This window comes from Cupressus sempervirens, chromosome 1 (assembly GCF_028749045.1).
Source record: "Cupressus sempervirens isolate cs-2001-9-10 chromosome 1, ASM2874904v1, whole genome shotgun sequence".
Classification (NCBI taxonomy): Eukaryota; Viridiplantae; Streptophyta; class Pinopsida; order Cupressales; family Cupressaceae; genus Cupressus; species Cupressus sempervirens.
This window is the reverse complement of record NC_143118.1, coordinates 222,424,237-222,437,673: the sequence shown is the minus strand read 5'-3', so window position 1 is coordinate 222,437,673 and position 13,437 is coordinate 222,424,237. Positions and strand designations below refer to the sequence as shown.

The 13,437-nt window shown below is 33.0% G+C and overlaps 1 pseudogene; it reads left to right on the top strand.

Annotated features, from left to right (window-relative positions):
- Positions 1-907: 907 nt before the first annotated feature.
- Positions 908-1,835, top strand: LOC149576958 (serine/threonine-protein phosphatase 7 pseudogene; annotated as a pseudogene).
- Positions 1,836-13,437: the final 11,602 nt, after the last annotated feature.

Here is a 13,437-nt window from a genome sequence, read left to right as displayed (position 1 = left end):
GAGTGCCTCAATTTTCAAAGTGATGAAGCAAATTTGATAACCACAAGGTCTAAAGTTTTATACAATGTTGGTCATATTTGATTGATAAATAAAATTCCTCTACACACCATAACAAGAAAGCTTTGAGGTGCTTGATTTTAAAAGAAATAGTGTGTAAAACTTCATGGCATCAAGTATTATGAAAGGAATTATTTATTTATTTATTGAGGAACTAAACTATTTGATCAAGTAACAAGGCATGCCTGTTGTGGGCGTGACTTTTCCAATAGTTCTTGAAAGGGTCCAAAGAAGATATGAGCTTGAAATTGCATTGATGCTTCAGCCAAGAGCTCTCACTTATGGAATGGAATGATCATTGACTATTCATCAATGGAATACATTAACTCATTACTTTATGAGAAAATTTTTGCATTCAACTTTAGTGCTTCATAACTCGGCAGTGTCATTTAGGCCTCTTTTCTTTGATAGCAAAATCTGACTTATTCCAAATTTTTTGCATGTATCAGCTCTAGAATTTGTCAAATGATTATGGAAAAGGCTTTAATTTCTTGAGTTGATTTGTGGACTTACACGTTCTTAGCTACCTTTTCTATTTTTTCCTGTAAAATTGTCATGGTCTTGGTTGGTTATGAAAATGTTTCAGTTTGGGAGGAAAAGGAGAGGAACTGGCTTCGAAGAGGCATCCTCACATTTTAAAAAGTAATCCATGCCTTCATATGGCATGGGAGCCATGGTCAAAGTCAAGGGAGCTCACATTGATAAAAGGCTCATGGCAATTTGAAGCTAGTTTTAAGAGCTTGCTCATGCCAATTGAAATAAGGAAAATAGTGAGTAAGTAGCAGAGGCAACATATGATTACAATGGAGTCCCACACTGAAGAAAAAATCTCCAATGAAGTTTAAAGGTAATGGGAAGCTATAAAGAAGATCATGCTATAATAAGTGATGAAGGCTATAGGCAATGTAGTAGGGCAGAGTTGAATCTTGAAATACCTTTGAAGCAAAGGTTAATTGATCACTCTCATGATCGATTCCCAATCAAATGAAGTCATCTTCAATGGAATCCACAGCTATGACAAAGCAAGCCACCAACAAACAAAAGAAAAAGCTCACACTAAGGTTGAAGCCAACGTGAGAAGAAGCCGCTGAAAGAAAAGCCAAGCTTGCAAATTTTAAAGAAAATGCCTATGAAGGAAAAATGAAAAACAAACGAGATTCTCAAGAAAGATTTTTCTACCTCATAGAGTATTTCTCCTCTGTGGGAATCACGAATCAAAATTTTGCACCTCTGCCTATGGTTTTTTGCAGGACGTGATGGCCAAATATGGTGATCAAGGTAGACATATTTATCATAAATGTTTAGGCTACTTTGAAGGACTTCCTTTAGCATCTATCATTGCTGGTTGTGTTTACACTGTACATGGAGGAATTTTTCACAATGTGGAGTTGCCACCTTCATTAAAAGGATCAAGGGGAAAGAAGGGATGTGAGTTTGTCTCAGGCCTAGATTCCAAAGAGTTAAAGCTTGGTTCTCTAGATGAATTAGCCAAAGCTTGGAGGGTAGTTCTTGATCCACTGTGGGAGTGTTTGAACTTGATTCCTACTGATGTGCTTTGGTCGGATCCTTCAAAGCATTCAAGTCTTCCTCCAAACACAAAATGGGGGATTGGATTATTATGGGGTCTAGATTGCACAAAACAATATCTAGACAAGAAGCATTTAAAGTTGATTGTCAGGTCACACAAAGGACCTGATGCAAAGCCATATCTAAGAAGTCGAGAAACTCATAGTTTTGAAAGATCAAGAAACCATAAAAAATGTGTAAATAGTGTATGAAAACATTAAACCTCTTATCCCACATTTTCACTATTGAGAGACTTTTGTCTTTTAAATATAACAACACACAAAATGAGTTGTAAATTAAGTGAAGTGCCTTTTAAAAGGTGAAGCCTCGTGCAAGGGCCCCACTCATCTGACTCGACTAGTTAGACGTAGTCAAAGCATAATTTTAAACAAGCACACAATCAAAGTCAATGACATCAGCAAATATGAGGTTGCCAGAAAATTCAAAAATCTGGCACCTTGCTACTTTGATAGCTAGGAAATTTCAAAAAATCTAGCTAGCGAGGTAGTGAGTTGTCAAAAAATCTCCAAAATCTAGTGAAATTTGAATAAGCCTGTGGGTCCCACGTGTAGTTGCAATCAAGGAATGATTGAAGGACAAGTGGCAGCCAAGTAGTGACTGAGATGCTGATGTAGATTCCAGGCTATGAGATGGCACCATGTGGATGATTCGATGATCGTCACTATCTCACCAAGTGAAGATGCTCACCAGCTAGCCATAGTGAGGTAGCGACACTAATGTGGTGTTGGTGACTTGGTGATGATGTGGAAGGAGAGTCAGTATGAAATGTGGGTCTCACTAGAGTTTAGAGCCAGTAAAAAAGTGAGACGTGGCACTCACCCATAGGATAGGCCTATGAGGTGATGACAAGTGTCATATTCTGAATGGTTGAAGGGTACAAAAGAGTTCAAAAATTTAAAATATCCAAATATTGATGTGCACATTTACGTCTAGTCTACAATTGAATAAATTTTTGGTTTCAAATTATAAATTTTCTGTAGTTTAAACTATAGAATATTTAAATTTTTCAATTTTATGCTTTTGTGTGGAGCCATGAGCAGAGGTTTAAACTTCAGAGTGCTATATCTAGGGTGAATTTTGTCAAAAACTAGCACTCCAATATACTATCAGAATCATGAAAACCTAAAGTTTCTGATTTTGGGGTTGGTTTTAGCATAGGATGCCACTGATTCATTCTACACAAGGTTTTTAATCAGGTTCCCTTTTGCAACTATGTTCAAGTATGGAAGTTTAGAAATTATTCCTAGCATGGTGATGACCTAGGTATGGTTAAAAGGCAGTGGAAATGCAGTTAGGGTCAAATTTGTTCATATTCATTCAATAAAAGCTCAAATTTTACCTAGCATTTTAGTAAGTAATCTGATATTTTGATGACTTATTAAGGTTTCATCATTTCAATGGAGTTATTTCTTAGATCAACAATAGTAATGATAAAAAGTAGATCAAATCAAGATGGAAGAGAGAAGAAAGAGGTTGTTGAGTTGCTATGAAAGGGAATTTCAAGTGGACAGATGTTAGTTGCATATCAGATCCAAGAATTCATCTTTGTCTATATCTTTCTATTATAGTTCCACCTTAAGGTTGTTGGTTGGTTTTCTATTTTCTAGTTCTTGGAGCTCTACTCAAGCTGTGAAAGCCACACACCCAACATTTCTCTATTGTATTGAACAATATTTTATGTTTTATGCAGATAGGTCTATTCTGTTAGGTGATCTATGAGTTATTTCTATACATTTCATGTATTTGGTTTCAAGGAAAGAAAATAAAGAGTAGCAATGGTTTCAAATTTAGCTTGAATCTTGTCTCTTGTTTGTGGATCTATAATCTTTTCTAGTTTGTGATCAAAGACCATAGATTAGATTGCATCTCACTTAGTGATGCATGTGATTGAAATATCTTGCTTATGGAACAAAGAGCCATGTAATTGTTTGGTGTTTATCATAGGTTTTACTGATTTCATGAAAGGATTGGCTAAGCATGAGATTCAAATATGAAGTAGATGTCTATTCACAAGGTGAAAGATAGATCAAGGATCTTGATGTAGGAATTATGTCAGAGCTTTCCAAGAGATGTACTGTTGTAATTCATTTTAATTACCCAATAGAGAAGGCACTGGTTAGAGATAGGATGATTAAGTTCTATTGATCATACTTGAGTCTTGTTGTTATCAACATACTAAATCAATTTTCCCTTTTATGTTGAAAGATATTCAATGTTAACCTGCACTTAGCTTGCCGGTTTCATGAGTTATGTTCTTAGCTATTTCATGCTTGTATTCCTAGTTAAGTATAGATTCAGTGTATGCTTTGATAACTGGTACCATATAAAGAATCTATAGGTCCACCCGCCTAGGTTTTATAGAGCCTGAAGTGCAGGAGTATAGCCTTATAGTTGGCCTAGGTTCTTGGTGAACTGTATCCATTATTGGAGATAGCTACTCATAGATGCATTCTTTCCTTGCATACTTGGTTGTTTAAACACTGTTAAATCAGGAGCCAACACCTAGAACTTCAAAATATCCTGTAGAAATCTTTAATTCTTTGTATTCTATTATTTCACACCAAGTCAATATAATTCATATTATAATGGTCACAATAGCTTTGAATTGCGACAATCAATCTTAAATGAATGATCACAATTGAAACATAAAAAAATTCCTTTATAATTTCCTTCGTAGGTCCCTCCATGTACACATTTCATTCTATCATTATGTCACTTTAGGAAAAATTTCATAGCAACATAATGATGAGCATCGATCTACATTTTATCTGATGGTGGAAATAAAAGATCTTAACCATTTTTTTACTTTGCGATGTGAGTCCACTTTCTAGCTATGCACATCATGGCAAACATGTGGCAATTTTCTATTTCTTGGAGTATCTAACATGGATTGCTTTGCTTCATGGCCCTTCGTGACTAGGTTCTGACTATGTCTCATGGAATGTGATGGGCCCAAAAGAATACGTGTTGCTTTTTGGCTATGTCACCATGATTGTGGGTAAAAGTACAAAGATGTGTCACCTTTTAGGCTGACTTATCAAAATGACAAAATTTGATTATTTCTATCCAAAAAGAAAAAATTCTTAAACATATGATCTAAATAAATTTATTCTAGCTAAGTTATATATAGTCTTACACTTTTCCAATCGGAAATTTCTATTAAATGCATGTTTTATACTAGTTTGTAATCAATTACTAAAATAAAAATATTATTTTAGAAAATCTGACATTTCAATAAATCTTACTATTTGTTATGATACTTTTTTAGTAAAATAAAAATACCATTTTATAGAGCTCAAAGTAAAGAATATTCTCATATAGAGTTTATAGCGTTCTAATTAGATATAGTATATTGTAATTTAAAAATTCTACAAGCACATATTCTAGCACTTGAAAATATGTCAATTTTCAGAGAAAAATATATTAAATCATATTAAAAAAATTAAAAATTATATGGTGTTCTAGAGGAGAGAGTCCACTTTCAAAATGTATAATTTTTCTACTGGTTAGAATATAGTTGTTTTGAAAAATGTGGTGGGAGATGAGAACTATTGATTTCACATGAGTTGAAATTTTAATCACTATAAAAGAGAAAATATAGGTCTAAGTCAATTTTTTATTTTTGAATATTCTAGATATAAGCATTATCCATCACATAGTCTAAGTTCAAATGGAAATAAGTTTATTTCCATATAGTTTTGTGGTGGGAACTGAACCCCTAATTTTTAGCATTTTTAGCAACTAAAAATTTATCTATAAAAAATTAGTGAAATATGTCATTTATAATTGCAAAGAATTATTAAAAATTACAATCCTCTACTTCAACCATTTATACACATTTTATTAGTTTAATTCATTTTCAAATTCTAAATAATAATACTAGTTTTACATTATTGAAGGTGAACATATATACTTTTGTTAGCCTTTTCCTTTACAAAATGGTGATACAGGTTTGTGATTTTACCCTTTTCAATCATGCAACTTTTTATAGCGACATAGTGAAAACCACCGATTAGTACATAGATCAATAGTGAAAAGGCTTTCCTAAGAACCTAGATTTGTTTTGTATAAAACCAATCAAATGATGACACTTGGCACTTCATCTGACAACCATATCAGCTACAAAAGGAAATGGCCCATAGGGAAACATGTTGTTATGATGCTATATCACCATAATTTATAATCAAGAAACTTTTGAAAGCAACATAACGATAGTCATGGATCTTCTTTTGATCTGACAATTTATAAAGAGATAACCTTTTTTGAAAATCAAATATTTTAACCAACCTGAGCATACCATCTAGACAACTTAATCTAATGCATTCATTTTTACAACCTATAGCTAATTTAGGTCCCACTATCTCCATGTGTCATGCTATCATTATGTCACTTTGGTTATTCTTCACAAAACTCTCCATAGAGACATCACAAAAAGCATAGATTTTCTTTTGATTTGATGGTTAGGAAGATACATCTCTAAGGTCAATTATAATTCCATCTTAAAATACTATCCATCAATCTAGTCTTCATCTAACAATCTGAACTTAATCTCTAAGCCATTTGACTTGTCAACCTTGCAACGTAGGCAATTAGATTAAATATGAGTTGTGAGTTTAATTTCAAAGAAATTCATACCACCTTTGATCAGGTACTTTTACTATTTATGAGAATTTATCTGCTTCTCCTACATTTGATCCAATTTCTCTAGTTTTCCATGGTGTTCCTATGATTTTCATATCATCTTTTAGCCTCATTTCTCATGTTCTTTATTGCCATTTCTTCTGAATATGCTTGTGATCTCTCCATTCTACCTGTATTATGCCTCCAATGAAACACTTGATCATAGAGTTAGGGTTTCTGAATAACTTCCCTCTCACATGGAAAATGCATAAACTTACCCTCCCTTTCCCAATCACCTCATATGAAAAAATGTATTATATTTCTTTGAATGTCCACCTAAGTACATACAAAGGGATAGATGAGAGCAGAAGTTCCTTAAGGCTAATCTAGACACAAACTCAAGACATTGACACTTGAATTTACCCAAAACCCTTAGAGAAAAAAGCTATGAAATTCAACTTTAACTTCAAAAAAGGAGCACAAAGGCCAATTTGATAACTCTTTTGACATCATATGATACTATGAAGAGGTAAAATTCCAAATATTTCCATTGGATTACCTAAATTATCATCTTGATTAATTGAAAAGATTAGTTGAGCATTGTAATAGTAAAGATGCAAGTCTTGTTAATATTAATGCTAATGTTGATCATCATTATGAAGCTAGCACTTGTGGAACTTCTTTGAATGATGAAAATTTCACACTCTCTAAGTTGTTTAAAGAAGAAGAACCTCTTATCTTAGCCACATGCCCAAATGAGAAACTAGATACCTTCTACATTTCCTTGTTCATCGATGGAAATAGATTGAGTAATTGTATCATAGATTCAGGAGCCTCTGATAATGTAATACATGCTTATGTAACAAAATATTTATGACTTCCACTGACTAAAACTTCTGGTAGATATTATTCAATGGATGCAAAAAAAGTGTGCTTCCTTGGAGATATTAAAGATGCTCAAGTTGCCCTTCATGCATAACCTTCCAAAAGGCTAAACTTACTAGTCTAGTGGTAGACATCCCTAAAAGCTATGGCATGATCCTAAGTAGAAGTTGTTGACATTGAAGTCAAATTTTTTATTAGTGACACACACTTATTCAAATAGATAGTATCTACCAAGCTTATTGTATAGTTAATAGTGTTAACCAAGCATTTCAGATTCTCTCGAGCTCTAAAGTTTCTATCAAGTTCAAGGATTAGTATTCAATTTGCACTGAGCAATTTCTACCAAGATAATGATCATTAGTGTAAACCAAGCATCTTAGTGTTTAATGAGTTTCTTAGTGCAAACTGAGTTGTGCAGTGCTTATTGAGTTTGCAGTTACAATGATGTGAATCCAATGTTGACCAAGCCACTTAGTGTTAACCAAGAGATTCAATTTATACTGAGCTCATAGTGATAGCATTGACCAAGCTATGCAGTGTGAATCAAGTGATTCAATTTATATGTTGAGTTTTGTAGTATTCACTGAGTCACCAATGTAGGCTAAGTTCAAACTACTTGGAAGTGATTAGTATGGACAAAGCTTCTATATCTACTCAGTGCATGACAATGCCAAGCATTGATAGTAGATTCCTAGTATCAGAACCTCACCGAGCTAGTCCTTAGAACCTGAGTTCCTACAGTTGGGCTGACTTTGTATATTTTGTGTATACTTGTACTATAGCTAACTTTTTTGATTTGAAAATTGGATTGGTATATATGCAATATATCCAAAGGTATGAAATATATGAGATAATCATAATGTGGATTTGAAGAGTAGAAGTGTGAAGTAAAAGGCTACAACAATATAAGGAGCATCAAATATTTTTCTATCACAGCAAGGTGATCATTAAACTCAAAGAAATCTCATTTAGTAAAGCAAGTTGCAGATCATAGATCAGCCATTGTTTCATCCTAATAGGTGGATCAGTAAATCCTTTCACAAGGTATACTTAACAGTCTTTTGTAAATCTCTTTACTAAGTACATACTTCATTGTATGTTTGTAAATCATTTTGCAATGTGGACCTACCAGTCCTTATTGCTCCTAATAGTGCAGATCAACATAAGTGATCATTGTAAGCCTTAACAGGAAAACTTTTATAAATATAGTACTAAAGCTTACGAGTATCATCCCCACTCTAGTTTTACTTTCTATTTGGAAGGTTTCTTTGTCACCATATTGCGTGTCAAAGAGTTAAGAAATTTTTAATGGTTTTAATTTTTCATGCATGCAATTAGATCATAATACACATGAAGGATTAATTGGTAATAAAAGATTGAATTTTATTGGTTGTTGATTCACCCATCTCCTCTTAGTAACTTAGTCTATCATATATATTTCCAACAATTGGTATCAAATCTTTGTGGTTCTCAAGGAAAGAATCTTAACAGCTTCAAAAAATATTAGAGGCTATGGAGCTATTCAAACCTGACAAGGCTATTGAGAATAAAAAGCTGGATTTGGAATTGGCTATTGGAGAACTCAAGAAAGCAAAGGAGCAACTCTCTCAATCCTTGAAAAGAAGAAAAGATCTTGCAATACAAATGAATGAAAAACTATACATTGAAGAAACAATTGAAGACATCCATTCATAAAGTAATTTAGATGAATTGGATGAGGAAATCAAAGAACTATTAGAAAATAATGGTACACTTCAAGAAAAAATAAGAAAGCTATAAACAGAACAAGAAATTTAGTCTATAAGAATGTGTGAAGTCATGGAAGAGAAAAATATGATTAAAGAAGAGATAGAAGGAAAGAATGATGAAATTTAGTACCTATACCTTTATTAAGTAGACTTCATTGATCAATTCATGAATGCAAATAAAGAAATCATGAATCTACGATCAAAGAATGAAAGATTGTAAAATGATCTAATCATTGAAAGGTAAGCCAATGAAAGGATGATGAAATATCAAGAAGAAATCGATCAACTAATGACAAAATCCAATACAGACAAAAAGGAAAAGTAGGAATTGGATATACAGAAGAAAGTGAATCATCCAAGCAAGGAACTCAAAAGAAACAAAAACCTACTTGTAGTCACTGTGGTAAGATAGGCTATACATCAAAAAAATGTTGGAGCAATGGGAAAGAAAAATTCAATGGAAAATATTACAATTGTAATCAGCATGGTCTTAGAGATAATGAATGCAAAGAGAAACCTAAATTTGAAGGAAAATTTCACAAATGCAAGAAGTTTGGTCACGAAGCTTTTGAATGAAAAACTAAGATATTGAACCCAAGTGAATGGATTGTTAAAGATATATTTGGTTGGCACTATAAAACTTGGTGCAGATGTCATTACTATGGAGAATATGGATACATTGGAATGAAATGTGTAAAAATCACACGAGGACAAGAGACACTACCAAAAGATGTTTCATTTGTACCAAACTTGGTCATCTTGGTAAGAAGTGTATGAATACTAGAAGAATTGAAGATGAAAAGAAGGAAAAAGTTGATAACATCAGAAACCAGATGAGACAGCAATGGATTCCAAAATATTCTAAGATATCTAGTCTAAGCAATGAAGAAAATGTCACTCAAGAATTGAGTGACTCAAGCATCTCCATTTGATCTACCACAAGAAGAATTGGAACTAGGATTCTGAAGTAGACATCTTACATCAGTTTTGGTCAATAAAATGAATAGATCCATATCAACATTCAAGATGAAAAGGGATCATTGAGCATTCAAGAAAATCGTAGTCATTACTAAGCAAGGTTGGGTTTCACAACCTTGCCGAGCAAGGTCAGGAGCTACTAAGGTGATTGTGTGGACATTGAGTCATTGATAACTCTGTTGAGCATTTAATGCAAGCTAATCAGAAGAAATGCTATCATCTACCAATCAATCATACTAGGAATTTATGGTGATTGAAAGGAAAAATTTGATAAAATGTCAAAATTGAATTCATTTGCCACCGCAAATTTTCAAGATCTATCTATGCAGAGTAACTTTTAATGCATCTGAGTGAGCTGAGAAAATTATTATTGAAGATTTTTGTATCTTTACAAACCCTATCAATAAAATGGCATCCTCCAATAGAAAGACTAAGAAAGGGTCATAGATTTTAGTTCGAGGCATGGAATGGAAGGCACCAAACTTCAAGTTTAGTCTAACAGTCATAGAAACCCTAGATCCAAGTGGAGCTTAGTCAAAAATTCCATCCAAGGTACTTTTAATTAATGATATTCAATGTGGTATTCAAAATATTGGAACCCTTGAAATAGATGAGTCATTGGGAAAATTGTATGTCATTGAGGTATTAAAACCAAAACATCAACACCTTGAAGTCAAGGGTTTGACTCACATTCCTCACATGCCATGAGATTTTCAAATTAAGTGGATAAAGTTTATTGTTAGTCAAGTGCATAATAATTAGTTGTGGTTGGAGCAACCTATTTTGATAATGAAGAAAATGATTCATAGGATCATAGTTCTCCCAATGCTAACCAAGGCAAAAATGGCCAAAATCCTAAGTCGGGTCAAGCTAGAAAAGAAAACCCTTGCTAAATGCGATGGAAGGGGAATGGAAATTAGTTGCGTTATGAATATGAAATTGAAGTTCACTATACATGTGATTGTAGATAAGATATATACAACTTGAGAAGACTTAATAGTGTATCATGTGAAGCTATGGATCTTGCATACAAAGTGGTCAAGAGCAACATGTCATATGACCTAGCTAAGTTGATGTTGAATCAGTTCAACAAGAAAATATTCAACACTAATATGAATCTATTAAGAAGAGTTGATTAAGAAGAATGAAGAAAAACTTACCTTTAGATATGGATCTAAGTTGATTAAGAAGAATGAAGAAAAACTTACCTTGAGACTCAACATTTGTCTAATATTGATGAATGGCATTGAACATGTGGTCAGGAATGTCACCAACACATGGAAAAAAAATTTCAATCTTCATAAGAGAAGTGATTTTGTGGTTCATGGTAGTGATAAGGATGATTATGGTGAAGATGTCAATCAAGAGGAGACTAATGATGAAGAGGAAACAAATTATGACAGTATTGATGATGAGGAATAGGAATAGGAAGCTACTGAGGAAGACCTACCTGAAGTTCATAATATTGAGGAGACTGACCCATAGAAGATTGTAGTAGTGGTCATAGCCTCACTCCCTCATTCTAAAAAACAAACCATTGAATACATCAAGCTTAGAGAAAACCACTACAGAATTGATTGTGTCAAACATTGTAAGTACAAGCACTCAATCAGTTTTTACACGTATTTAGCTCAGTACATCATTTGAAGAAGTGACAAGAACTTCATCTATTGAGAAATCAACACTTCCTCCTTCATTATTTTTGGTCACGCAAGGTATTTCTTCAATAAGTATAGTATCTACTTTTTTTTGCCAATCCTAATATTTCTACTATGATTTCTATTCCTAGCATTCAAATAATAAGTACAAGGATAGTTTAGATCAAGCCTCAATCGAGTACAAATTTTTTGAATAAAGGCAAAGAGAAGGATGAAGAAATTGATCTTGATGAGGAGATAATCATCCCAAATTGGGATATCTCAAATCTTAATCCTGATTAGATGCATATATTTGGAGAACTACTTTAGAAGAAAGCTAAGCAATAGAGGCTTATAGTAGAAAGAAATAAATAATTTTAAGTGTTTAAAGATGCAAATAAAATTATTATAGAGGAACTCATCACAAAGGTTGACACTTCTCAACAAATTTTGGCTCAACTAGTTGAAGAAGTCCAGAAATTTAATGAAGATTTGAATGGAAAATAGAATATTTTGTAGAGAGCTAAAAAGAAATTTGAGAATAAAGTCTTGGAGCTAATTGCACAAAAGATTACAATTCATCAAGTAGATTTGTTTACTATTCTAGGCTCATTAGAGACCTCTTACAACAATGTGACCTCTTTCTTTCATAAATTCTATGACAATTCAGTTTCACCAAGGAAATTAAAGATAAACTTTCAAAGATTGATGAAGATCGAAACACAAGTGCACAATAGTTTCAACTTGATCCAAGTTACAACTATGCCTAGTTATATGACGATTAGATTTTTAGTTGATATGTAGGCATAACCGCGAAGAGAAGAAGCCAACATAAGAGCTACATTGGTAGAAATATAGGCATGATTCTCTCGAACATGGATGCATTTTAGAAACATATTGCACATGCTAAAACCATCATCCATGATAACAACTCCTCTCTTGCAAACCACATGATTGAACTATTAGTGCAGAAGTTCATGTCGCATTGAACATAAGCAAGGTGTTGCAAGAAAATTGGGACAAGACAATGACATTGATTCTAAAGGTACATTTTGATTTCATGTCACATTTTGGTATTACTATATAGATTACACCTTTGACATTTATGTCAAAAAGGGGGAGAAAATGTAGATAGTATAATATAAGATGGAGGTTACAAAAACAAGGAGAAAATATTTAACATAAACAGCATATGTAAAGTGGGGAAGAGATGTGATATATAAAGGAGATAAGATGAGAAGATGTATATAATATTGAATATATATGTATGGGGAGTAGCATCATATTCTATACCTGTATAGATATTCAGAGATACATCTCTTACAAAAGCAATTTTGAAAAATCTCAAAAATAAAATACTCTACTAAGTTGAAGACATGAGATGTAGAATAAAAAGTGTTTTGAACTCTTTGAGAACTCAATTTTGATTGATAAGTGTTTTTGTCACTAATGCCAAAGGGAGAGATTGTTGACATTGCAATCAAGTTTGTTATTAGTGATGCACTTATTTAGAAAGATAGTATTTACCAAGCTTATTGTACAATTAACAGTGTTAACCAAGCATTTTAGACTCTACCAAGCTCTATAGTTTTTACTAACTTCAAGGAACAACATTCAATTTGCATTCAGTAGTTTCTACCAAGTTAATGATCATTAGTATAAACTAAGCTTCTTAGTTTTTACTAAGTTTCTTATTGCGAATAGAGTTGTGTAGTGCCTATCAAGTTTTTAGTTATAGTGATGTGAATCTAGTATTGACTAAGCCACTCAATGTTAACCAAGTGATTTAGTTAATGTTGAGCTTGTAGTGATAACATTAACTGAGCTATGAAATGTGAATCAAATGATTAAGTTTATATGTTGAGTTTCATAGTATTCACCGAGTCACCAGTGCACACCAAGTTCAGACTACTTGGAAGTGATCA